This window comes from Biomphalaria glabrata, chromosome 3 (assembly GCF_947242115.1).
Source record: "Biomphalaria glabrata chromosome 3, xgBioGlab47.1, whole genome shotgun sequence".
Classification (NCBI taxonomy): domain Eukaryota; kingdom Metazoa; phylum Mollusca; class Gastropoda; family Planorbidae; genus Biomphalaria; species Biomphalaria glabrata.
The window spans coordinates 34,332,523-34,359,315 of record NC_074713.1 but is presented as its reverse complement, the minus strand read 5'-3'; the positions used below and the strand labels follow the sequence as shown (position 1 = coordinate 34,359,315).

Below are 26,793 nucleotides of genomic sequence, written 5' to 3'. Positions count from 1 at the left end.
AGAGGAGTTTTAAAATTTCATTTAATATTTATTTCTGTGTTTTAAGTTATACATATAGATGTAGGTCCATTTTGTATGACCCAGTGTACACTTGTATAGTGTATGTTGGAACATCAAGATATACATTTGGTTTTCATCACCTAGTTTAAGGCTGGTGACTTGATTTCACATTCAATTTGTCATTACATCATTTCAGACTTGTGGTATGGATCAGTTGTGGGAAATAGCTTTAAAGGCCAATACTAAATCTGTTTCAACTGAAGCCATTCACATCTTAAACAATTACTACATCAACTATGGAGGAGGGACTTTAGATAAAGAAGAAGAATTTGTTGAAAGATGTATGAATAGTTTGATTCAGGCTATGGACACATTAAAAGATGTAAGTATTATGAAGATATGTGTGACTAATAGAGATCAGACTACTATACACAATTTGGGGGAATCTAAGACAGTTGGAGCATATCCTTTTGGTCTTATTTTTTTCTTTGTCAAATTCTAAATGGTAATTAACTTTTTTCCCCATGAAATGTTTTTGGCATTGTTCAATGAATACATAAATGAAAGAAGAGAAAAACATTTCTTCAAGGGTACACAGTTAGGTTTAACATCAGGAGTGCTAGTGTTCTAGTCTTCATTGTACTATTGGTATTGATCAGAAAATAAATTATGTGGAACTATTTATTTCAGGATCCTGTTTCCAAGTTATCAGTAATTCAACGTGGTCTAGTTCTTTTCAAGCATCATCTAGATGCCTTTCGACAACGCTATGCTTACCACCTTCATATGTGGCAGTTAGACAATGTGGGTATATCTAGTCATCTGCCTGCTAACAAGCAACAGACAATCAATATTTTTCTGCAGAATACTGACATGTCTGACAAGGTGAGTTTATTTTTTGTTTGTTTAGGGTTGGCTTTTTTTCTTCTTGTATTAAGATTTGTAGAATGTGTGCATTATTTTAAGCCCTAAGTAGTAAGGTTACTTACGCAGCAAACTTGTATCTTTTTCTAACCTTTTTTAGGCTCAAATAGAGATGCATCCTAGCAATTTAGTGTCTGAACTAAGAGCTGAAGTAACTCATTGGTGGGAAGACATTCAGAAACAGCAGCCCAAACAGACAGCCACCTCTGGAATCATGTCCCCCCTACTTGGTCATATGTTGGGCGAGGGGCCACTGCGAATGATCAGTTCTGGACAAGAGCTTTTTGTAGATATGGATGAAAGAACTCTTGGAGATCTTCATATGAGTGATGGACAGGTCAGCAACACTTTTTTGTAACTCATATTGTGTCTCAAAGCAGGATGTCATAATTTTCACGATACATATTTGTTAGTGCTTAGTCCTAGGTTTTCCAGGTTGATTCAGGCAATCCATTTCATGCTCTAATAACTAAGGAAGAATGGAGCACTTATATGAATTTGTCCTAATCAGAAATGTGCCTTTATCCTTGTGTCTTTCTGAGTATTTTATTAGAGTTTGTTTTTGTATTTGTGAATTATGGTTCGGTGTTGTATATATTACTGCTACTTTACTTTTTATTCTTCTGCTCTGAAGTGTCTCTAAATTTAAGTTTCTTTTTTTATGTTTTCTTGAATTGAGGTGTCTCAAATAGAGGACCATATTCTAATATTGGCCTAACCAAGATCAAACTCTTTTTAGTATTATGTACTTGTTTAATTTCTAAAAATTGCTTTTAAAAAACCCCAATGCTTTGTTTGATAAGGTAATAATTTTTTTCAATATAGGGGTTATAAATCCTAATGCTTTGTTAATAATTTTGACAATATGGGGGTTTCATGATAACTTTTTATTTATTATTACACCTAGATATTTTGATTATTTAGTCTGATAGACTTGTTTACCATGAGTAAAATAAGTAGTTTTTACTTGGCATTTTTTCTGGGTGGAAAGACATGCTCCAATATGATTCTCATTTCTGTAATTCTTCTAATTCTTTTGGTAACATTTCAGTATCTTGTGTTGTTGTTTTTTTTGTTCCATATATTATGCAATCATCTGCAAATAATCCAACCTTTGTTTCTGAGCTAATGCAGTTAGGTAAATTAGAAACAGTAGTGGCCCTAGTTCCTTGGGGTACACCTGAGTTTACTGTTATTGGTGTTGATTTAGAGCCATTTATTACTACAGTTATTATGTGTTCTAGTATTTTTACAAAATGATGCTGGTGAGTGATACTGGCCTGTAGTTTCCTGGATCAGATTTTTCTCCCTTTTTTGAATAAAGGAGTGATGTTAGCTTCATTCCAGTCCTCAGTACTCTACTCTTTTTAACTGATACTTGAAAATGTATTTTTAACACTGGTGCTAGCTTGTGGCTTCTTTGGACAATCTAGCTGGGACACCATCAGGTCCTGATGCTTTATTTGGCTTTCTGTTGGCTAATTTTTTCGATACCCTTTTCTTGTATATCTAAATCTCCTGTTTTCAACTTGGATTAAATTAACAGAACTTTTCTGCTGCTTGGATTGTAAAGCCTGTTAAATGTCTCAAAACTAACTGTGTAACTGTTCATTACTTTTAGTGTATGTTCATTGGTTGAAATATGAGGAATAAATGTGAAATATATTTGTATTGTCTTTCAGCATGTCTTTGTTTCTATTGGGGCCAACAGACAGCAACGTAAAAGTGATGGTTCTATTCCCTCCTCTGGTCTGTCTGTTCCAGACAGGAAGAAATTACCCATGAATCTTTTGATTGCTGAGCCACATTTTGATCATCTGTTTAAGTTGTTAGAACAGCTGAGTGACCCAAGTGCCCAACTGGAGAATGTGGTATGTAGATTCAAGCAATGGCTCATGCCCCTAGCTGGATTTAGTTTTTTTGTGAATTATTGTAGGCACTGTTAAATTTTGCAGATGAAGCTCTGGCATGCTTACTCAATCGTATGCACTAATAGTTTTAAACTATGCTCATTAAAGCTGTTTCATCCACTGTAGTTTGTCTGTTTAGGAAAGAGAAAGGAAAGCTAGTATACAAGCCGAGGCTAGAAGACTATCTCGTGATGTTTGGGAGCTTTTGATGATGCTGCCAACTAATGAAAGTCTCTTGAATGGTTTTATGAATATTTCAACTGATCAGGTAAATTTATTGATTGGGAAACAGTAATACTCACTAAGACTTAAAGACACCATTATTTTGATTAGCTGTTGTTACAATGACAACTTTAACCATAAAGAATTATTTGCTCTCTCATAGCAACTGTGCTCCCAAACTATTAATATAATTAACCATATGGATATAGCGCTGTTTTCCTTATATACTAGAAGTGGATCTGTCTTTGTATTTCAGGTTGTAACTCAGGAAGAATGGAAACAGCTGTTACCACCCAACAGTCCCCATAGACTTTACTATTCACTACAGACAGTGGAGTTCTTGGCACATGGAGCTAAAGCCTCTCAGAAACAGTTGGTAAGCTAAAGCCTCCCAGAAACAGTTGGTAAGCTAAAGCCTCTCAGAAACAGTTGGTAAGCTAAAGTCTCAGAAACAATTGTGGTAATCCAAAGTCTCTCAGAAACAGTTGGTAAGCCAAAGTCTCTCAGAAACAGTTGGTAAGCCAAAGTCTCTCAGAAACAGTTGGTAATCCAAAGTCTCTCAGAAACAGTTGGTAAGCTAAAGTCTCTCAGAAACAGTTGGTAAGGATAAGTATCTCAGGAACAGTTGGTAAGCTAAAGTCTCTCAGAAACATTTGGTAAGCTAAAGTCTCTCAGAAACATTTGGTAAGCTAAAGTCTCTCAGAAACATTTGGTAAGCTAAAGTCTCTCAGAAAGTCTTCAAGCTGTACTACACACTTAAGAGGGGGCATGCAAAAAATGTCCTATTGCTAATATAAAGTTATGAATGAAGTAACTAATATTGATTGATATAAACATGTCTGTTACTTGTACTTTTATCTGAACAATAGGATTTTAATAAGCTAAGGAATATGTTTGTTTTTAAACATATTACTGTATAGTGATACATGCTTAATTATGATTCTAACTCTTCTGTAGACGCGTACAGGAAGTGGTGATGCTACTGAAGACAAGAAATCCCAGGCAATCAGCAAGTCCCAGTGGTGTATTAAGGTGACTTTGTTATTGAAGAGTTTCTTTTTAGGAAATAATATTTTATACACATTACATTCCTAGTACCAAGCATGTTAATAGTTGTTCTTCTATTTAAGTGTATCTCTCTATAGAACATGACTAATACATGAACTCTTCTATTTAAGTGTATCTCTCTATAGAACATGACTAATACATGAACTCTTCTATTTAAGTGTATCTCTCTATAGGACATAACTAATACTTGAACTCATGTATTTAAGTGTATCTCTCTATAGGACATGACTAATACTTGAACTCATGTATTTAAGTATATCTCTCTATAGGACATGACTAATACATGAACTGTTCTATTTAATTGTATCTCTATATAGGACATGACTAATAGTTGAACTCTTCTATTTAAGTGAATCTCTATAGGACATAACTAATACTTGAACTCTTCTATTTAGTTTATCTCTAAAGGAGGATTGAGTCACATGATGGATATATTCATGAATGGATCTCTGCAGTGTAAAGAAGGCAATATATGGAGCCAGGTTTGTTGTGCATTCTTAACCTGAAAAATGATAATTTCTTGTAAGCAGATTTTATAAATAATGGTTTCACACCATCATTGGAAACGATCTGAATTGTGCAGGCTTAAAATATTGTCTTAATGTATTTGTATTTTAGTGGAATCAAGAATGTCTGGGCTACTTGTTACGGCTCATCTCTCAGTTCTCAGTTGATGAGCCTACACAAGATGGAGAAGGTAGCACTAGTCCTCGTAACAAAAGAGCTATGAACAAAAAGGGAAATTCTTTTGTTATTTCAACAATCTCACAGGTACAAAGCTGACTTTGTTTAGTGCCAGGTCTCAATAGAAAATATAAACTGTAGTTGCTGAAGACTAAATGTATGTATTGTGTTCTTTCAGTCCATCTTAGACAAGTTAGATGTTCAAGCTGTTGTGCAAATACTCATGCAAATTTTATATGATGCTGCAATGCCAGTGTAAGTTTACAACTGAAAGTACATTACTTGATTTAAAAGTGCTGTCATCAAATCCTAAGCATTTTAAGAAATGACAATGTCTCATTCCCAGGCAAATGTCCTATTATTAGTAAATATTGGTACACTCACTTTTTAAGCTAATTTTAGTTTAGCTTTATAAGGATGGCTAAGAGAATAATATGAATTTGTATTTAATGTTGTTGTTGTTATTTGTATTCTAGTGATTCCAATCAGTTGTATTGTGGTACTTGGGGTAGACGGGAAGGTAAGAACTTCATTGTTGTATTTCATAGCTCAATTAATGTTTGATCTGGTCATCTTTTGTGGAACCAAAATATCTATGTCTTTAACATTTCAGTTGTGCAATATGCCATGTCATTCTTGGTGTCATTGGCATTTTCTTGTGATCAAGTGTTAAATTATCTGTGTAATGCTGACAATTTTCATTCTTGGCTTAAACGTCTAACACTGGAGGCTCCAGAGGTATTCATCTGTTTTTGAGTTCATGATTTGCCATTACTATTATTTGTTTAAATCTATAAATAGATATATGCCACTCAGCATGACAAATATATGAGAGTCACACTTGTACATAGATCAAATAAAGGAATGTTCATACAGATTATTAGAACTTTCATTTCATTGCAAAGTGTTACTTTTGATCAGTTTACTTGCACTGGTGAATTTTTTATGAAAATTGTTTATTCTCATATCTAACTTTGTTGTTTTTACTCTGCAGGCACATGTGCGTAAACAGTCTTGCTTGGGTTTGCACAGATTGTGTTTAGGAAAAACCAAGCAAGAGAAGAAAGGAACACCTTTTCTAGCACCAGTCCTTGAACAGCTGTTGAGTTTTTTGTCTGATACAGAATTGTTTAAGCCTAAAAAATATGAGGTCTGTCCACAGCCAATTCATTAGAAAATATCAGGCTTAACCTAGTTTCATTTCTTTTTTATTACAGTTTGATATTAGTTTTAATTGCAATGATATTTTATATTGATTAGATGGATTTCACCAGAGAAGAAAAAGAAATCTATGGTGCTGGTTGTCATGACTACTTTTTATTTATTCCAATGTGTCTTGATGAATTAGACTCACAACAGGTTAGACTTTCATTTCTTACTTAACTTTCTTAGTTGTTTTTTTTTTTCCTACTTCTTTAGTTTACATTAGATGATGAACTACATACTTTTAGCTTAAAATATAGATCTAGTGATGTTGTATTGTTATAAGAAAAATTTGTCTGTGCAGCCCAACATCAATATGAATGTACTGCTTAAACAAGTGACAGATGACATACTCAACAGACCTTACTATGAGACCCATAAAGGCTATGAAGAAGATGAAGGACTGATAGGGCTCCTTAACGTGGCAGCTGCTCTCTACAGACACAATCCAGCATTTGTTTTATCTGAAGAGAACTTTGTAAGCTTTATTTATTTTTTTTATTAAGTGTATGTTTCTTGTATGGTTGGAATTTTGCAATAAATTTTTTGACCATTTCTCATTCAATCATCAGTGAATTTTGCATACAAGCTCAAGCTAGATGACAAACACATGAATCAATAAAAAAAATCCACCAATTAGTCAATAAAGTTGTCCCAATTAATTAATTTTGCTATTTATATAGAAAATAGCTAAGTGGAGATAAGTGGTAGGTGGCACTTAAACAATAACACTACACACCTCTATGCATTGGTGAATGGTAAAGGCCTTAGTGTGACACACGTAAGTTCTTATTTGACTGTTACATTTTCTGAGTAGTAGAGTGGTCAAAAATGGTAGTAAAAGTTTTAAGACTAAAAAAAAAAAACAAAAAAGAAATGCTTATACTGAAACGCACTTTAAAGTAGTACATAAAATAGAAAAAAATCAAAGTGTTAGGTGTGTATTTTTTACTTAACTCATACTAAACACACCCAATGCTTTGTTTATGGTCTTTTTTAAAATATCCAAGTAGTGTGTTTTAAACATAAGCGCTTTAAAATATTTTTTTTTACTATATATTATTTGATAATGTCATTGTTAATTGTTAATTTAGTCTTGAACTTTAAATATCTTGTCCAATGAACTCTTTGCAATCCTGGTGGAGACATTGAGAATCGGCTTCAGATCAGAGATTATTTTTGTGTCCTCTTTATACTACACTTAACTGCTAACTTTAGCAAAGAATTGTTGAGATAATCCTTTTTTTCTCCAGCGCTTTCTTGATGCACTGTTTGACTTCCTTTTCCTGGTGCCAAGTCCCAAGTTTCCACATTTTCCTAAATGTAAAAGTCAGAAGACCAAGGCAAGCTGCCTATGACCTTGTGGCTGAGATGTGTAGTGGAAATATGAGAAACTACTCCAAAGCTGTGGATACATTCAGGAAACAGAATTCCAGAGGTTTGCTACTTCCCTAGTTTTGCTTTGTTATTCTAAGTGGCAACAAAAATAAATTCCTTAAACTCCACTTTATACTGAATTAAAACAAAGTGTTGTTGTTTTTTTTTTATACATAAAACTAACTTGAATCTTATCTTCAAAAACACATTTTCTTTTAATTGGTTCTTAATTAAATTTTTTTTTAAAAGACATAAAGATGTATTTATATATATATATATATATATATATATATATATATATATATATATATATATATATATATATATATATATATATATACATTTAGTCAGAAAGTATTTTGTTTCTCTCTCAGAATCTCATGTTTCTTACCCTTGGGACTATTGGCCTCAGGAGGATGGTAGAGCAAAATGTGGCTATGTAGGTCTGACAAATTTGGGAGCCACTTGTTATATGGCTACAGCTATACAACAGTTGTTTATGATTCCTAGGCTGAGACAGTCAATACTTCAGTTTCAGGTTTGAGTTCAAACAATTAGTACTACACATTAAATGAGATTATTTTAGAATGCAAGGTCATGCAATAAAATCTTTTTTTTTTTTCAACTAGGCTGATGACTCTGGACCTCATGCTGCCATGATGATGGAATTACAACGTATGTTTGCTTACCTTCAGGTGATTACCTTTTTTTTGAAAAGACTTATTCAAAGATGTACTAGAATACATTGAATTTTGTTCAAAGATGTACTAGAATACATTGAATCTGTTCATTTTTAATACAGTAACATTTGAAAGCATTGAAACATTTCTAAATTTGAAGCCACAAAGTTTTCATAACATTGTTCCCATCAGGAGAGCGAACGCAGAGCTTATAATCCCAAGAGTTTTTGTAAGACTTACACCATGGACAGGTGTCCACTCAACACAGGAGAACAAAAAGATATGCAAGAATTTTTCACTGACATCATTACAAAGTTGGAGGAAACTTCTTCAGAAATGGTAGGCAGTGTTGTGGTACTGGAGTACTTTCATGTGATGCTATCTGTTGTGTGTTTGTTTATGATTGTATTGTGTTAAACTTTGTTTTTGTTTTTTTTACTGCAGAAAACTGTGATTAAAGAAATGTTTGGTGGTGAAACAACAAACAATGTTGTGTCTCTGGTGAGTCAATGGAATCTTTTTTTAATATTGACACTAGTAGAAGAATTTCAATCAGCATTTTAAACATTTATACTATGAACATTACTTATATTTGAGCAGGACTGTAGTCATGTGAGTCGTACATTTGAGGAATTCTATACTGTACGCTGTGGTGTGGCTCACATGAAAGATTTATATGTAAGTTGAGTTATGTGTGTTTTTGAGCTGACTTTCAATAGGTCACTAAGATGTGTTTAGAAAATATTCAATTTTTTAGTTGTTGATCTTATGATCATACTATCACAAGTACTGAATGTTTATGTTTAGGAATCATTAGATGAAGTGACAGTCAAAGACATGCTTGAAGGGGACAACATGTACACATGTTCCCAATGTCACAAAAAGGTCAGAGCTGAAAAAAGGTGAGTCCTACTCTTTCATCGTATGTCTAAGTTACTGCTCACTTTTTTTTTCCATTTGAGATCAAACAAAATTAATTTTTTTTTTTTTTTTAACAGGACATGTTTTCGTAAGTTGCCCCAGATCTTGTGTTTCAACACTCTCAGGTATTCTTTTAACATGCTGACTATGATGAAAGAGAAAGTGAACACCCACTTTTCCTTCCCTGACACTTTGGACATGTCTCGCTACATGGAACATAATCTCATTGGCAAAGATAAAATCAAAGGTTCCTGCTTTTTGTCAACTCACTTCAAGTAGAATTGTAAGAATGTTGTAGTATTAAAACTTGTCTTGTGCACTCTATGCAACAACAAAACAAATCTTTCTCTAGATGTAGAAGTATCATCCCAGGAGAACCAGTCCCATGAGTACAGATTGATTGGGGTTACAGTTCATGTGGGTAGTGCAGAAGGTGGTCACTACTACAACCTGATCAAAGACACACAGACCAACAAATGGTACATTTAGTTAATCAATTGATTTTGTAAGTACTATAACATATTAAGTAATTCATATTTTGTTGAAAAAAAGTTTAAATTATTTACTTATTAAAAGTCAAACCAAAAGTACACTGTCATCTATTTCAGGTACCATTTCAATGATGCTGATGTGAAGCCTTTTGATGCCAGTAATATCCCGAATGAAGCTTTTGGTGGGGAGATGAATGTAAGCTATTTTCTGTTCATTCCACATTGCAATGGACTTCTATTGTATCTAATTCAATCAAACTATGCTGATGTAAAAAGTCATTCATAAACTATTTGTTATTTTTAGGGAAAAACATATGACACGGTCTCTGAAAAGTATTTGGACTTCCCCATTGAAAAGGTAAAGATTTATATAGACAATGCCTGCATAGTAAGTTGTTAAAAATGTCTTTAAAAAAAAAAGAATTGACCACAAATTAACGTTTGTTCTCTATTCTCAGACTAACAGTGCCTACATGTTGTTCTATCAGAGAGTAGTATCAAAACAACCAGAAATGAAAGAGGAATACAATTTTGAGTTAAACCCTGATTTAGCCAATGTAAGTTGGTTTATTCAAAATAATAATTTTAAATGCATCAACTGATTCTAATGTAATTTTTTTTTGTTAAACTACTTATGATAAATTATGTATAATTTACAATAATAACAACTGAATTTTCCTGACAGTGGATATGGACGGATAATACACAGTTTTTGAAAGACAGAAGTATATTTGACCGAATGTATTTTGAGTAAGTAATAACTAGACTTTTCTTGACTTCATACAAGTCATTGTTTTTTAGTTTGTTTTTTCAAGTAAAGTCTTCTAGAGATGTTTAGTAGTTATATTAGTGCCCAACTAACAAATGATAAACTCTCATGCTGTTCCTGTTTCTGATACTTCTATAATTACTGTAAATGAAACATCCATTGCACACATCTGTAAGCAAATATAAGAAGTGTGGGAAGTCAGTTGGTGAACAAATGTGGGCAGAAGTTAAAGAGTTTCACACAGGTTTTGACATCTTGGAGTTTTTGAACATAGTATTTTGATAGATAAAACCAAAGAATTTGATTTAGTTGATGGGTGAATGTATTTGATTGTAGATCTTGTGGTTTTATTTTGAATGCTTGTATTTCAGTCACATCTGGCAGATGTGCTCTCACATTCCTAGCACATTACACATTGATGATACTGAAGCAGCCAATCATAAAGCAGTCATTCTTGCATCCTGTTTTTTTCTGGAGTCTTTTATTCATGCCAAGGAGAAGGTAAACAATGATATTGCAACCAATGTTTCAGTATTCAATAAGGCTAACTCATAGTGTGAAACTTACTTTTGTTCAAGTTATCATACATGTTTTTGTTACCCACAAAGTAATATTACACTATTAACACTGTTTGATTATCTCCCTTAGAAATCCATGCCTAACTGGATTGATTATCTGATGAAGAAATTCAGCAGCTGTTTAGTTCCATGTGAGGTAAGGAGTACACAAACTAGCCTCAATATTTCATGTCCAGTTCTTATGAAAATGATAAGAATGATATTTTATTATAATAACATTTTGTGCTACTATATCTTTCAATGATACTATTTAACTATTTCATGACTACTATATGACTAATAATCATAATGTTTGACCACTTAGTGGCTTCTTGATCACATGGCTGAAGATGATTGGTGGGTCCAGCACATACTCATCAAGTGCCCCAACAACATGATCCGACAAATGTTCCAGCGTCTTCTCATATTGATGATCAATCAGCTTAGTAAGGCCTCCAACAAGTATTTGGTTCATGGGTAAGTGTTTACACAGTTATGGCTTTGTTATCTAATTCATTTAGGAATCAATACTTCAAACATCTTAAGTTCACATTGGCTATAATGACTTTACTATTTTTGTTCAAGTAATGATATGGATCCCTCAGACATATGTGGCCACAGCTGTTTGACCAGATTCATTACCAAACTTCTGTCCAATGTAAGTGTAAGTTAAACTTCATTTAATATTCTTAGTCATAAACATGAAACTAGAAGTAATAGCATTCTTGATTTGTTTGTTCTCTTGTGTCAACAGTTGGAGTGTGGCATGAGGCCCACCAATAAATATCTGATGGAATACTTCACTTTCCTGTTTGAATTTGCTAAGCTTCAAGACTCCAACACAGACTTCCCCTCAGCTTCATTTCTTAATTCTATTAACACAATTAGTATGGTGGTCAGGTTCTACATGGGAAGTAAATCTTCACAGCCAGACTATGTGAGTTATAGTACTTCAATATCATAAAGAACATAACATCAATAGAGAAATCATTTTATCTTTATGCTATATAATATGCCTAAAAAATGTAATGAACTGTTTAAAACAAAAAGGTGAGAGACATAAGAAATAAAACCAATTTGTTTAAAAATCCATTGGAATCTGAGGAACATTAGGACAGTTGAAGTTTTGTTGATCTACTGGACAATACTTTATTAGGGTTGAATGTTGCCAATCACATTTACTCCTCTCCTTAAGAGGCATGCATATACATTGAACATTTCATTGTCCGCAATGATTTTAATTCTAGTCTTGTTTCTGCTGACTAGTGATTTAACCATTCAGCTTCCAATAGAGGTTTAACCATTCAGCGCCCAGTAGTGGTTTAACCACTCAGCTCCCAATAGTAGTTAAACCATTCAGCTTCCAATAGTAGTTAAACCATTCAGCTTCCAATAGCCATAAAAATGAAACTCACTCCCCATTGATCTCAGACAGACAACATGCTACACCACTTTTAAGAAGAACTTTAAGACCTATCTGTTTATAACTTTTTTAGATTAGATTTTCATTTTAGCTGTCGTGTTTGTGTTTATAATGTTATTACAGCGCCTTGAGCCTACATTTTGTTTGTTAACAGCGCTTTATAAATAAAATTATTATTATTTATTATTAAACTGAATGAGCTAGATGTGTTTGTTTTTATTTACCTTTGAACTGAAAATTGTTTGTTCAGGTGGAAATATTGTCAGATGAAGAGGATGAGGAGGAAGTACTAGTCATGGCTACAGATGAGAGCCGACCTACTGCCTTGAGTAAAATGATCTCATTAATAGCTTTCCTTGTGGAGACTTCTAGAGATGGTCATATACTCCAGCTGAGTGAATCAGACATGAATTTTCTCATCAGAGGAAGAGTAAATATTTGTTTCTTTGTTCATTGTTAACTTCTTATCTTTAGATAATTAGATCCTGAGTATGTACTTGCAGTAATTAATTTGTTTATTACTAAAATAAAAATGTTGTTTACATTACTAAGTTTAGCAACTATTAGACCAGTACATTGAATTCAAGCATATTGACTATGACTTCTAAACTGCTTTTGTTTCTAGGGTCACCCTTTTCTGATGTATCAAATTCGAGACAATATCAACATTGAACACACATGTAATTTGATAGTCAGTCTGTGTATGTTCAATGAACCTTTAGCTGTGTCAGTGAGTATTTGAGCTTCTTACAACTTTGTCCTCTAGAGACTTATTGAGACTCTAGAATTATGTTTGTTTTACTTTGAAGTTTCTCATGAAATGCTTATTTATTCTACTACTGAATGTAACACTATCATTGTTTATCTTACAGATTGTGACAGCTATATTTAATAACATTAAAAAGTTGGGAGATGTGAGTATTCAAATTGTTAAAGGATTTGTTTATTTAGTTGTAAACATGTGACTTGTGTGTGTAATAGAAATATACAAATTTTATTGAATGTCAAGTTGCTAAAGTTTCCAATTTTTGTGGCTGATTCAAAGTATACTAAAATATCCTGAAATGATATGATTCTTTGTAATCAATGTTACCAACAAAATGGATTTAATGTCATTCTCCATCACTGTTTAGGCAGCCAAGCCATTCTTTGATCTATTGACCCACTTGACAGAATACTCAGGGCGCACTCAAGGTTACCCTCCATTTACTCAACTCATTGTCTCCAGGCTGTGGGATGTAAGACTTTTACTTGTTTACTTAATGAATTATCTACTCATTGATATTTTGTCAGGCCACAGTTGTCGTCATTGTTTTCTTTTTACACATTTGAAGAACAAAAAATCTTTGTGTTTAATAATTGCATTGTGAAACAATTTTAAAGGTTGATAGTAAACAAATATTGAATACCCTCCCGTCTCCCATCCCCAACACCCTTTGAAAAGAACAAAATATGTAGATCACAGCTAGGAATGACTTGAAGATAAGCCTTATTCATTTACAAAGTCAAACTGTATGATTCAAATATGTTGGTCTTCCCAGAAGTAATACCTGAGTGCTTGAACTTACTGAAATGAACACTAAAATTGTTCCCAACAGATGTTATCTGCATAGTTTTTAAATACTTTTAACATTTTCTTATATTAACATTTTCTGTTCTTCATTTTTATGTTGTTGTTTTTTTGTTAGTTGACCAAAGTCACTCCTAGACAATGTCTTGAGTGGCTAACTCACAAAGTGACGCACAATCGTCTGGCTAGACAATGGACATTGGACAGCATGGATGGATGGGTGGAGCTGTACATGGTTGCATACAACAGCAATCTGGTCAGAATGGGCAAGTCTAATTTATATTGTTTTAATTTGGTGTGACAGGCTGAGTTCTTAATTCCTAGTGTTATGATTGTTAATGACTATGTTTTAATAAATTGCTGGTCATGTTGTATGTGCTCTGGACTGTACTCCTTAGTACTGTGAGAGGTTGGGGCTTGGATGTAATAATCTTCAGATCTGAAGGAATATTCTAAACATGTAAAATAAACTCTTTTTTTGTTGACTATTGCTACTGACTATACAAAAAAATCAGTTGTTTACACTTGTTACTGACTGTCAATTAAGTATCTCTTGCTTAATCATGTTATTGACTCTCAGATAAATAGCACTAGTTGTTATTGACTCTCAGCTTGTATTGTGTTGTCTCCAGCAAGTGCCCAGCTGTTGGTGTCTCTGGTACCGAATGAAATCTTCAGATCCAGTTACAAGCCAAGGGCAATAACTACCTGTCCTAGTAACATCATTGTAAGTTTCATTTGTTTATTCTAGGTCTTACTCAATGAACTCTCAATTCATTTTTTGTTACATTCTATTGGAGATCATGTATCTTCTTTTTTTGTTTAGGGTAGAAGACTAATTACTTACATTTGAGTTATTTAGTCATGAATAGGTCATGGAGCAGATGAATTAGAGTTAAAACATTCAGGGTTCGTAGTGCTCCTAAAATCTCCTAAAAAATGAAGTCTCTTAATATTCTCCTAAAAATTGTCAGAATTCTCCTAAAATTTTGTCCACTCTCCTAAAATTTTTACCCAATATTTTTTAAAAAATATAATTTTGATTATTTCTTGCTAAAAATGTGGGGGGAAAAATAGCATAACTAGGTATTCTGATTGCATGACGTTCGGGCTGGTTGTGTTAATGAGCTGACCAGTGACGCGTCTACACCGCCTTTCACCCACTTGTGAAGTGCGACTTCGTGATTGAAGACGACCTTGGCTCAAGCAAGCATTTAACCTGAAGGCAGCGTAGAAAGGATTGTTTCCTTTCATTGTTAAGACTGAAGATGCGCTAGATCTAGTCTGTAGTGACTATTGTCTATATTTAGAGCAATCACCAGCCTAATGTGTGGGTTACACCCCTCCGTGCCCTCACCTAAAATCTTGTAGTTCTAAGTAGTAACAGTAAAAATGACTTCATGTGGAAAACCCGTAAATCATCTAGCTCGAAATAGTATCTAAATTTAGATCGAGTGAAGATAATTCGCACCTAACCTGAAAACTCTGTGAATTTTAGTCAATTTAATGATCTCGATAATCTAATGTCTAGATTACTCTAGAAATACACTAGATTCTAGATTTACACGAAATCACTAGAATTGTGAAGATAATTCGCACACAGCCGTGAAAAGTCTGTGAATTTAGTGACTTAGATCTACAGTCTAGATTTACGGTAGATTCAGTGAAGATAATTCACACACAGCCATGAAAAGTCAGTGAATTTTAGTGACTTAGATCTAGATCTACAGTCTACAGTCTAGATTTACGGTCGATTCAGTGAAGATAATTCGCACACAGCCATGAAAAGTCCACAAATTTTAGTGACTTACATCTAGAGTCTAGTTTTATGGTAGATTCAGCCGTGAAAAGTCTGCGAATTTAGTAATTTAGATCTAGGCTTTAGATTTACGCTAAAATCACTAGAATCTAGTGAAGATAATTCTCTCACAGCCGTGCAAAACTCAGCAAGTTTAGTAATTTAGATCTAGACTCTAGATTCGTGAAGATAATTCACACACAGCCGTGAAAAGTCCACAAATTTTATTGACTTAGATCTATAGTATAGATGTACTGTGAATTTAGTGAAGATAATTTTCACACACCCATGAAAAGTCTGCGAATGTTAGTGACATATCATGATTCTAGATATAATGAAAATATTTCGCACACAGCTGTGAAAAGTCCGTAAAAGTTATTTCGGTCATAAAAGACATGGAAACTACATATTTGAAACAGAAATTGTGTTTGAAAAAAAAAAAAAAAATAATAGGTCTAATACCCCCCCCCCCCCCCCAAATCCCATCCAAAAGCCATTATTTAGTAAGCAAATGTCAACTAAACATAACAAATAGGCCTGTATATTTCAGACTCTGTTCATGAGGAGGATTTTAGCACAGTTAACAAAAGAATAAAACATTACCTCAAATGTCCACCATGACTCTAGTATCTATAAGATACACACAGGAACTAAATATGTACATTTCCACCAAACATTATGAAGGCATCTCTAAGAATGTTTCTTCTTTTTAAAAAAAAAAATGAACAGCAACCATTTGTAATGTTCTTTAATAAATCTTTGAAAAATAAAGGTTGTTTGAGGTTTTGGTATGACAGTCAAGTTGTTACTTGATTAAAAGATAACTTTCATTACATTTTCTGTGGACATACCACAGCTGATAACATTGTTTCTGTTCTGAGTGGGATGTTAATTGGCAAGATTTTCATTATTCCCAAAATCAAGTAACAATAAATGATTTGATAAGTGCATACCAATGCATAGTTTTGTGTATGTTTTACAAATGTATCACACAAACGTGCGGGACACACACACACATATATATGTATATGTATGTATATATATATATATATTTATATAGAGATACATCATACATTTCATCATTTAAAAACCTTCTAAAATAAGTCATGGATCATATTTGTAATAATTGTATGCTCTTTTTTTTTGTTTCAGTGGGGTAAAGATGATTTGTCAGTCATGCACAGGGTGAGTTGGTCTGTTGTCATAAAGTTTTTTATTGTTTTTTTTTTAGTTTTTTAGGCAAGTTATCTTCCTTGTGTGTAGACAAAATACAGAATTATTTTTTTCTTCAGATTTATCAACATTTACTTCTGTTATTGAAGAGAGCCCATGTTCATATAGGTAAATAATTGTTATAACATTCATTTTGCACTCTTGGTAATTATAAGCTAGCTGAATAAAAATATGATCAACATTTTTATTTATCTTTAATTATAGCTCCATATGACAGCAATCAAACCAATTTGGTTGGACCATCTCATGCCAAACTCATGTCTCTGTTTTCTGTATTAAATTATTGTCTGTACTCAAGGAGAGAAAAATTAATGGTGAGTTTTAAAACTTTATCATACTTTATGACATTATGTTGTTGCTGTTTTTTTAAGTTGATTTTGGTTTCAATTCATTGATTATTTTGTGGAGCTAAATTAAGCATTCTTGATCTCTATTATTTTCTTTAGTCAGTTTTGTAGGTGCTAATATTTGTCCAAAAGAACAATTCTCTTAGACTTGTTCTGATGTATGGCTGCCATGTTCAATTCTCTTAGACTTGTTCTGATGTATGGCTGCCATGTTCAATTCTCTTAGACTTGTTCTGATGTATGGCTGCCATGTTCAATTCTCTTAGACTTGTTCTGATGTATGGCTGTCATGTTCAATTCTCTTAGACTTGTTCTGATGTATGGCTGCCATGTTCAATTCTCTTAGACTTGTTCTGATGTATGGCTGCCATGTTCAATTCTCTTAGACTTGTTCTGATGTATGGCTGCCATGTTCAATTCTCTTAGACTTGTTCTGATGTATGGCTGCCATGTTCAATTCTCTTAGACTTGTTCTGATGTATGGCTGCCATGTTCAATTCTCTTAGACTTGTTCTGATGTATGGCTGCCATGTTCAATTCTCTTAGACTTGTTCTGATGATGGCTGCCATGTTATGTTTCAGTTTACTCCTTACTTCATGGATCTCTGGCAACTGTTTCATCCATTCATGTTAGAGCCTCAAGTTCCTCTCAACCACAACAAACAGGTTTGCTATTACACACTTAACAAGTCATAATTGACTCTTCTAGTCACCAAAGCAACATTCAAGTACTATTACTTTTTGAAACTCTCATTTGCTAGGCATTGCTGATGTTTTGGTTCACTGTGAGTCAAGACTGTCCTGAAAATCTACAACAGATGGTCTCTAACCCACATGTTTGCAAAAATATAGCTTTCAACTATATACTGTAAGTATTCTGTTCTCATTAGTTTTGTGTCTTGTATTTACTTTTCAATTATTGAATTACTGTAAAATGTATTTACCTTTCAAAATTTGAATTGTACTGTAAAATGTATTTTACTTTACCATGATTGAATTGTATAATTTATTTACTTTTCAATGATTGAATTATTTTGTATAATGTATTTACTTTTCAATTATTGAATAGTGCTGTAGAATGTTAGCGCTGATTAATGTTTTAATATTTCTGCCTATCCAGAGCTGACCATGATGATGAACACAACATCATTTTTAACCGTGGTATGCTGCCAGCATATTATGGTCTTCTTAGAATGGCTTGTGAGTATTCGCCTCAGTTTATGAGGTCACTGGCCAATCACCAGAACTTGCAATGGGCTTTTAAGAATATCTTGCCATATCCTCATCAATATGTCCAGGTAAAGAAACTTAATAGATAATTGTAGTAAACTAAAACAGCCTCCATTATAGGACTTATATAAACACCTAATATGTAGTTTCTAAGTCTTGTTTTATTCATTATTATTTTTTGGGTTAGAAAATTATTCTATCTCCATATTGCTAGCTTGTGTCTGGTTATGTATAAATGATAATACCTGGTAAATAGCCAGCCTGTGACTAGTTATGTATAACTGATATCTTGATAAATAGTTAGCATGTGTCTGGTTATATATAATTGATATCTGGTAAATACCTAGCTTGTGTTTGGCTATGTATGATAGATACCTGATAAATAGCTAGCTTGTGTCTGGTTATATAAAACTGATATCTGGTAAATAGCTAGCTTGTGTTTGGCTATGTATGATAGATACCTGATAAATAGCTAGCTTGTGACTGGTTTTATAAAACTGACATCTGGTAAATAGCTAGCTTGTGTTTGGCTATGTATGATAGATACCTGATAAATAGCTAGCTTGTGACTGGTTTTATAAAACTGACATCTGGTAAATAGCTAGCTTGTGTTTGGCTATGTATGATAGATACCTGATAAATAGCTAGCTTGTGACTGGTTTGTGTCTGTGTGGAGAGAATTTGAATGTGAGCGTAAGTTTAAAATGTTTAAACCCTATTAAAAAAAAATTAGTTAGTAAATTGGAACAATGTTTATCGGATTTATAAAACATGCCAGTGCTAAACTTGCACATGGCTAAGGATCTGAATTTAAATTCATTAAAAACTCAACATCTTTACCTAACTGACATTTTTAAGTTTATTCTGGCATCAGCCAGGCAAAGTGAAAGGAGTAGGTTTAGTGCTGGTTTCTTATATCCTTGTCATGAAATAGATTTTTTGCCTATTTAGCTTGAGGACTCAAAGAAAATTAAAAAAAAAAATTCAATGTAATGTAGCTGTTGTAATGTCTCTTTAGCTAATGGTTGTAGAAATACCAAAAAAAAAAAAAAAAAACAGCATTGTGTTCTCTATACCCATTTTTGGTTGAATCTACTATGTTTCTGGTTGTATTGATGAATAGGCCACAGAAGAGTTGATGCTTATGATGAAGATGATGGCAGAAAGGAAAAGGGAGCATACTCCTGAAGAAGCTGCTGCAGTTGAAAATTTCCGTAAATCCACATTAGTGATGTCAATACAAAGTCTAGATCCAAGGGTTATGTGGCAGACACTTTGCTCGTATGTTGTTTAGTTAGATTATAAACGTAGCTTTGACTTCAGTTTAGATATCTGGCGAGTACAAATTATTCTCTGATATTCTCTGTTGTTTAGTTAGATTATAAACGTAGCTTTGACTTCAGTTTAGATATCTGGCGAGTACAAATTATTCTCTGATAAGATTTTATGTACTAAACTAAACTATTTTGATAATAAATTCTCTTTTCAGTAGCCCATTGACTAGTTAAAAAGAAACTAAATGTTTACTTTAGTCACTCAGATTTTAAAAATACTAACAAGTTTCTTCACTTCCAATCAATGACCTAAAGGAAATGTTTCTATTTCAGAATGTTCAAAATTCTTGTCATCACTCCTGATGATTATATGACCTTATTGTATCAAAATGGGCTCTCAGTTCTCAGCCAGGTAACACAGAAACTAGATAGGTCTTGAATTACACAGCACCATTTTCTGACAGGCCTCTGTAGTTATTAAACAGTCTTGTAGTAAATGATCTATAGTGATTTGAATCAGTCTAGATAGATAAGATTTCTGGATCTAGATCTAGATTCTTTAATTTTAAAACTATTGACCAAGATCTAGACCTTAATTGCTGCCAGGTCATGTGGTATAACAACCAGCTGCCTTTACTTTTTCCACTCAGAGCAGTAGTGCATAGTGATCAATAAAAAAATATTAATTTTATGAAAGATCAGTCTATACTAGCTGGAAATAAAAAAGTGTTTTTGTCAGACACTGACACACATAGATAACAGAATGATTGGTTTTGTTAGACACTGACACACATAGATAACAGAATGATTGGTTTTGTTAGACACTGACACACATAGATAACAGAATGATTGGTTTTGTTAGACACTGACACACATAGATAACAGAATGATTGGTTTTGTTAGACACTGACACACATAGATAACAGAATGATTGGTTTTGTTAGACACTGACATAAAATGATAACTCTGTTCCAGTCATTTGCCATCATCTACACAATGTTTCATGAAGCAACAGCTTGTCACATGAACAGTGATCTCATTGATGTGCTTCAGTTGATTCACTCTCTCTTGATAGCTGCCAAAGATGGAGAGAGAAAAGGTAAACCCAGAAATAATAGCACATCTTATGTTAGCAAGGGAATAGGGTTAGGGAATTGGAAGTGAAACTAAGAGAATCTATTTCATACACTCAGGGTTCATAGTTTTGCATTTCAATTCTTGATGATCAACTTATTTCTAAAAGCAGTTACAAAATTTGAAAGAATATCCAAAAATATAATGTCTCATTAGGCCATCAAAATAATAGTATGCTAAAGATATTCATTTTAACATCGTATTGTGTATGTAAGCATTAGGTTAATTGACCTACAATATCAAATTAACTCTAAGCTGTCCATTTGTTTCAAACATATTATTATTGTTCTGTTCATTTTATTATAACTAACACTAATATGTTCCACTATTTGTATATCTCTAGCTGAAATCAGAACTATGATCAGTCAGTGGAAGGAAAGAAATGATGTGGCTAAGAAGTTACTCACTCTGTTGAACTCTTTTGTTCCAAACAACTTGCGAAGCATAGCTTTAGGTACTTGCATTACAAAAAATCATTGCTTCAAACATGTCTCTAGTGACATCACTGTAATGATATGCCATACTTTACTTTGGTCCTGATTGAGATTTTTAATGAATTCCTCATTCCCCAGATGTCCTACAAAAGATGGTATTAGTTATACAAAAAGACATCACTCAGTTGTTAACTTCTACTTTGTTCAATGCACACACAGTATTCCAGAATTCCAATGCTGCCAGTAAGTGACTCTTTCATTTTCATACATTTTGTGTGTCTGCGATTTGTATTGACTTCTTCTCATCAGTGCGACTGCATATTAAATTAGTCAATTTTTTTGCTCAGTGAATTCTTTGATTCTTTTCAATACTATCTCAGACTATTTAAACTAACTCTGTTTCAGTGAGTGTGGGCCCATTCTTCCCAACTCGTTCCTATCAAGGTTTGAGCAACAAGGCCAATGTGAGACCTTCCAGACCTCAGTTTCAAATGTACTTACATGCAGGCCAGGTGGAAGTCAGCAAGGTATAGACTAGTTTGTCATTTTAATTCTTGTGCTTATGTCTGTTATGTTGTTATAAAGCCTTCTGCCTGCATTATGTTTGTTAACAGAGCTCTATACATTAAATTATTACTAGTGTCTGTACCAATTATGGTGAATACTGTCAGTTAGTGCTTAGGTATTACTCTGCTTGTTATCTGTTGAGAGTTGAAGTACTACTGCAGTTGAGAGTTGAGTTGAAGTACTACTGCACTTGTTATTGGTTCAGTGTTTACTGAGATTCTTGTTGTCTACAAATGTTACATGACAATGTCAACTTGTTCTGAGTTTACAGGGCACTGATGAAGACTATGATAAGTCTTTGCTCAACTATTATGAACCCTACCATAGACTGATAGACAGAATGTGCAGAATGGCCATCAATCTCAAGATTCTTAATTCTGATCTGATTAATTTATGTATGTATCTGCACCATTTTGTTGCCTTTCTTTAAGATCATCAGAGTTTAGATTTGTCATAAAGTTTCTTAGTTCAGTAGAGTTATTTTTTGTTGTCAACTTGTGTTGAAGTTTTGTCCAAGATGCTTTTACAAAATATTTCCTTTTTTTTTTTTTTTTTTGTTGTTGCTGTTATAGATGCTATGGTAGCTTATGAAGGTGTTCCACTTCATATTCCTTTGTTTGCCAAAATGTGGAATGAAATCATGGAGACTTCTCAAGTAATAACTTTAGTTATGTTCAAATGTAGTGGGACTACTTACTTAAGTGTCTTCTAGAATAGAGTGGGATTATTTACTTAATTGATGTTTTGATGTAGTGTGACTGTCTAGTTTAGTGATGTTAGAATATAGTTTGATTATTTACTTTCTTAAAATGTAGTGTGACTACTTACTTAACTGTTTGAATGTAGTGTGACTAATTAAGTGATAAAGTGTGACTGCCTGCTTAACATGTTAGAATGTAGTGCGACTACATAACATGCTCAGATGTATTCACCTAAATTCTTAATTTTTAAAATGTGGCATAATAAACTTAACATGATATAACACTAAGACATCTTTTTATTTATGTTGCAGACCACAGACCCTGATCATACACTTGTCAATACTTTATGTAAATGCAATTCTTTTATTGACTACATTGAGACTGTCTTGATGGATGAAAGAAGATCTCTGAACAATGACCACATTTACCAGTTTTTCAGAAACTTTTTCCCTAAGGTAAACCAAGTGTCTATTCTATTTTAGTTGTTAGTGTTAACAATTGTGCAAAAGTGTGATATTTTTCTTTTGTTATTTGAAGTCATCTTTGTTTACCTTTTTTTTTTCTTTACTGTTGTTTGTAAGTCTCCACAGTACAAGTTTTTTTGTTTTTTTTGCCTTAGGTTCATGAGCATATAATAGCTGATGGTGGACAAAATATTCTCATGAACCTTGTAGCCTCCATTTTGGCTGAAACAGATTCCCTGCGGAGAAATGAATCTGAGCGTGATGTGTTACCTGTCTTAAATAGATTGTTAGGGGTAAGTTCAAATACAGGGAGAAAACTGGTACAACCAGCCAATAAAATACAAGGAAACCAAGAGTTAGGTTTCCTTCTTTGAGACCTTGATATAATTTACCATGATGTTTTGTTTTAATAACTTGATTGTACAACAGTTTGACCTACTTGAGTAAAACCTAATCTAACCATTGTCACATTTGTGTCATTAGGAATTGAGAGCGATTCAACTCATCCTAACAGTGCATCCTGAACAGCATCCCAGTGAACTGCTTCCCAAAGCTCTCAAATCAATCATACGACTTTGTCGTTCACACCAGCAGCAGAGAGCTGACATGCTAGTTGCTGCACAGGCCAGAGCTGATGCAGAGGCAGCCAGGAAAGAAAGAGAAGAGAGAAAGAAAAGAGACGAAGTCCTAAAGAAAAACCAGGAAGGTGAGGACAAGGAGGAGGAGGACACGCATTCTCAACTAGTCACAAGAAGAAGGAAATCTAGCAGTCCTCAGTCTACACAAGGTTTGTTTTAGTTTCTTTTAGATAGAAATGTAGCAGTCCTCAGTCTACACAAGGTTTGTTTTAGTTTCTTTTAGATAGAAATGTAGCAGTCCTCAGTCTACACAAGGTTTGTTTTAGTTTCTTTTAGATAGAAATGTAGGTTTGTTTTAGTTACTTTTATATGGAAATGTAGGTTTGTTTTAGTTACTTTTATATAGAAATGTAGCAGTCCTCAGTCTACACAAGGTTTGTTTTAGTTTCTTTTAGATAGAAATGTAGGTTTGTTTTAATTACTTTTATATGGAAATGTAGGTTTGTTTTAGTTACTTTTAAATAGAAATGTAGCAGTCCTCAGTCTACACAAGGTTTGTTTTAGTTTCTTTTAGATAGAAATGTAGGTTTGTTTTAGTTACTTTTATATGGAAATGTAGGTTTGTTTTAGTTACTTTTATATAGAAATGTAGCAGTCCTCAGTCTACACAAGGTTTGTTTTAGTTTCTTTTAGATAGAAATGTAGGTTTGTTTTAATTACTTTTATATGGAAATGTAGGTTTGTTTTAGTTACTTTTAAATAGAAATGTAGCAGTCCTCAGTCTACACAAGGTTTGTTTTAGTTTCTTTTAGATAGAAATGTAGGTTTGTTTTAATTACTTTTATATGGAAATATAGGTTTGTTTTAGTTACTTTTATATAGAAATGTAGCAGTCCTCAGTCTACACAAGGTTTGTTTTAGTTTCTTTTAGATAGAAATGTAGCAGTCCTCAGTCTACACAAGGTTTGTTTTAGTTTCTTTTAGATAGAAATGTAGCAGTCCTCAGTCTACACAAGGTTTGTTTTAGTTACTTTTAGATAGAAATGTAGCAGATGACTGTATTCCCAAGGCAGTCTATTTTGGTGAGCTGAAAGGTGGTTGGCGTAATACCCTCCCCTCTCCCATCCCCAACACCCTTTGAAAAGAACAAAATATGTAGATCACAGCTAGGAATGACTTGAAGATAAGCCTTATTCATTTAGAAAGTCAAACTGTATGATTCAAATCTGTTGTAAATCTAAGAAATGTTATTACCCAGCTTGCTTTATAATTTCTTTAAGATTTTAGTCTCTCATGACAATGTCAGGGGTTTATAAGTGACTCATATTATATATAAAACTGATAAGCAAATTAGAGCTGAAGGTTTAACTTTGTAAAAAGTTAATACATACAAAACTATATATAGAATAATTTTTTCCTAGCAATAAATTATTTTGAATCTCACTAAGATTAAAACCTTCATTTCAAATATTTCCCTATATTTGCTTATAAGTTCCCCTTTCAGACCTTGCAATCTATAGGGCAGCTGATGTAAAGGTCATCTGTTTCTGTGGCCCACGGTTAACGAGGGTGTCGTGTGGCCAGCACAAAGACCAACTTCCTTTACCTTTCCCCAACTAATGTCAGGTACCCATTAGAGATGGGTTGACTCAGAGGCGCCCAAAGATCATGAAATTAAAAATCCCAGTCTTCACCAAGATTTGAACCTAGGATGCCTGGTTCAGAAGCCAAGTGCTTTACTGCTCAGCCACTGTGCCTCCCATATTTTCTTAAGTTCTGATCTTATGAGAAAGATGTGACTGCACTTAAAGACATCTCAATACACAGCATTGTTTTAGTTCACTTTCAAAGTAGCTTAGAGTTAATCAGTAAAACCTTTTCAACATTTTTGGTTTTCAGATGATCAAGTGAAAAAGAGGCGCCCCAATGAACTAGAAGCTGATGATAAAGTTGGTTCATCAAGCACAGGCATGCCAATTTGTAGTCAATCAGAGCCATCTACTTCATCTGAGGCTAATTCTATAGGCAGCAGTCCCATGGACAAATCTCTCATCCAGTCCAAACATGAGAACACTTTAGTTCCCACACCCTCAGCCCCTGCCTCACCTTGTCAACATCTGGACAGCAGCAAAACCAATGCAGGTAAAAGCAACCAATTGGAATGTGCTGGCCAGCCTGTCTCTCCTCAGCCCTGCACTTCATCCTCGTTAGCTATAGAGGAACATTTGGAGGAACCAAAGGGCAGTTCTAGCAAAGCCACATTAGTGGACATCACATCCAGTACTGAGGAGGCTGGCCCCAGACCAAAGTCAAGAGGCCAGACTTCTTCCTTAGCAGTTCACAGGACCAGTTCCAGTGAAGGTTTAGGACCATGTGTTCGCTCTCAAGGTGCTGACATTTATGAGAAGGTTGTGAAAAGTGCTGATGCTGTGATGGCGCTAGTGTCTCCCTGAAGCCATCGCTCATTGAAAAAAAAAGAAAACCATATCACTGAATATTACAAAAATTGCATTAAAAAAACTTCATTTGACCAAGTGATAGTGAAAGACATTTAGACCATGTACAAAATTGTGCTTTAAACAAACTTTGTCTTGATGTTGTCAAGCACTGGTTCATGCAGGCTCTTTGTACCACACGTTTTTGTTTTGTTGCCTGCTTGGAGTTGTGGTGCCTTATATTTTAGTTCAGTGACTTGTGTCTCAAAACATTTTTTTTTCTGTCATTAGAGGCATTTTTAATGCTACCATATCAGCATTTGTTTTCATCAGAGGTCCTATTGTTGTACAAAATGTTGGAATGTAGAGCTAACTTATTGCCAGTGTATCATAGATCTGTACAGGTGTCATTGTGGGACCAAGACTTTGTCTCAATACCATTGCAGTGTGTTGGTCAACTGATTGTGAAAATGGCTACTTATTAAATGAATAACTCAACACAAATGTTTTTTCATACTTAGTAATTTTCAATAAAAGAAAACATTTATTGAGCTGTTCTCTTTTTTTTTTTTTTTTTGTCAAATATTGTACCAGTATGTAAATATTACAATCTTACAATTAGTTTGGATTAGTCGTAATTAAATTTGTATTAGATCTAGACTAGCTTTCCTAATATGCTATGATCCTATCACTTGTCTGGACCAGTGGAAAATGGATGGGGAGAGAAAGAATGTGGTATCTGGGTGATGGCTTTTTAAATGTATTTTTTTTTTTAAAGTGAGCGATCTAATTCAAACTA

At 33.7% G+C, this 26,793-nt stretch overlaps 1 pseudogene; it reads left to right on the top strand.

The window, feature by feature from the left end:
* Window positions 1-26,541, top strand: part of LOC106065879 (ubiquitin carboxyl-terminal hydrolase 34-like) — a 73,359-nt pseudogene extending 46,818 nt beyond the window's left edge.
* Window positions 26,542-26,793: the final 252 nt, after the last annotated feature.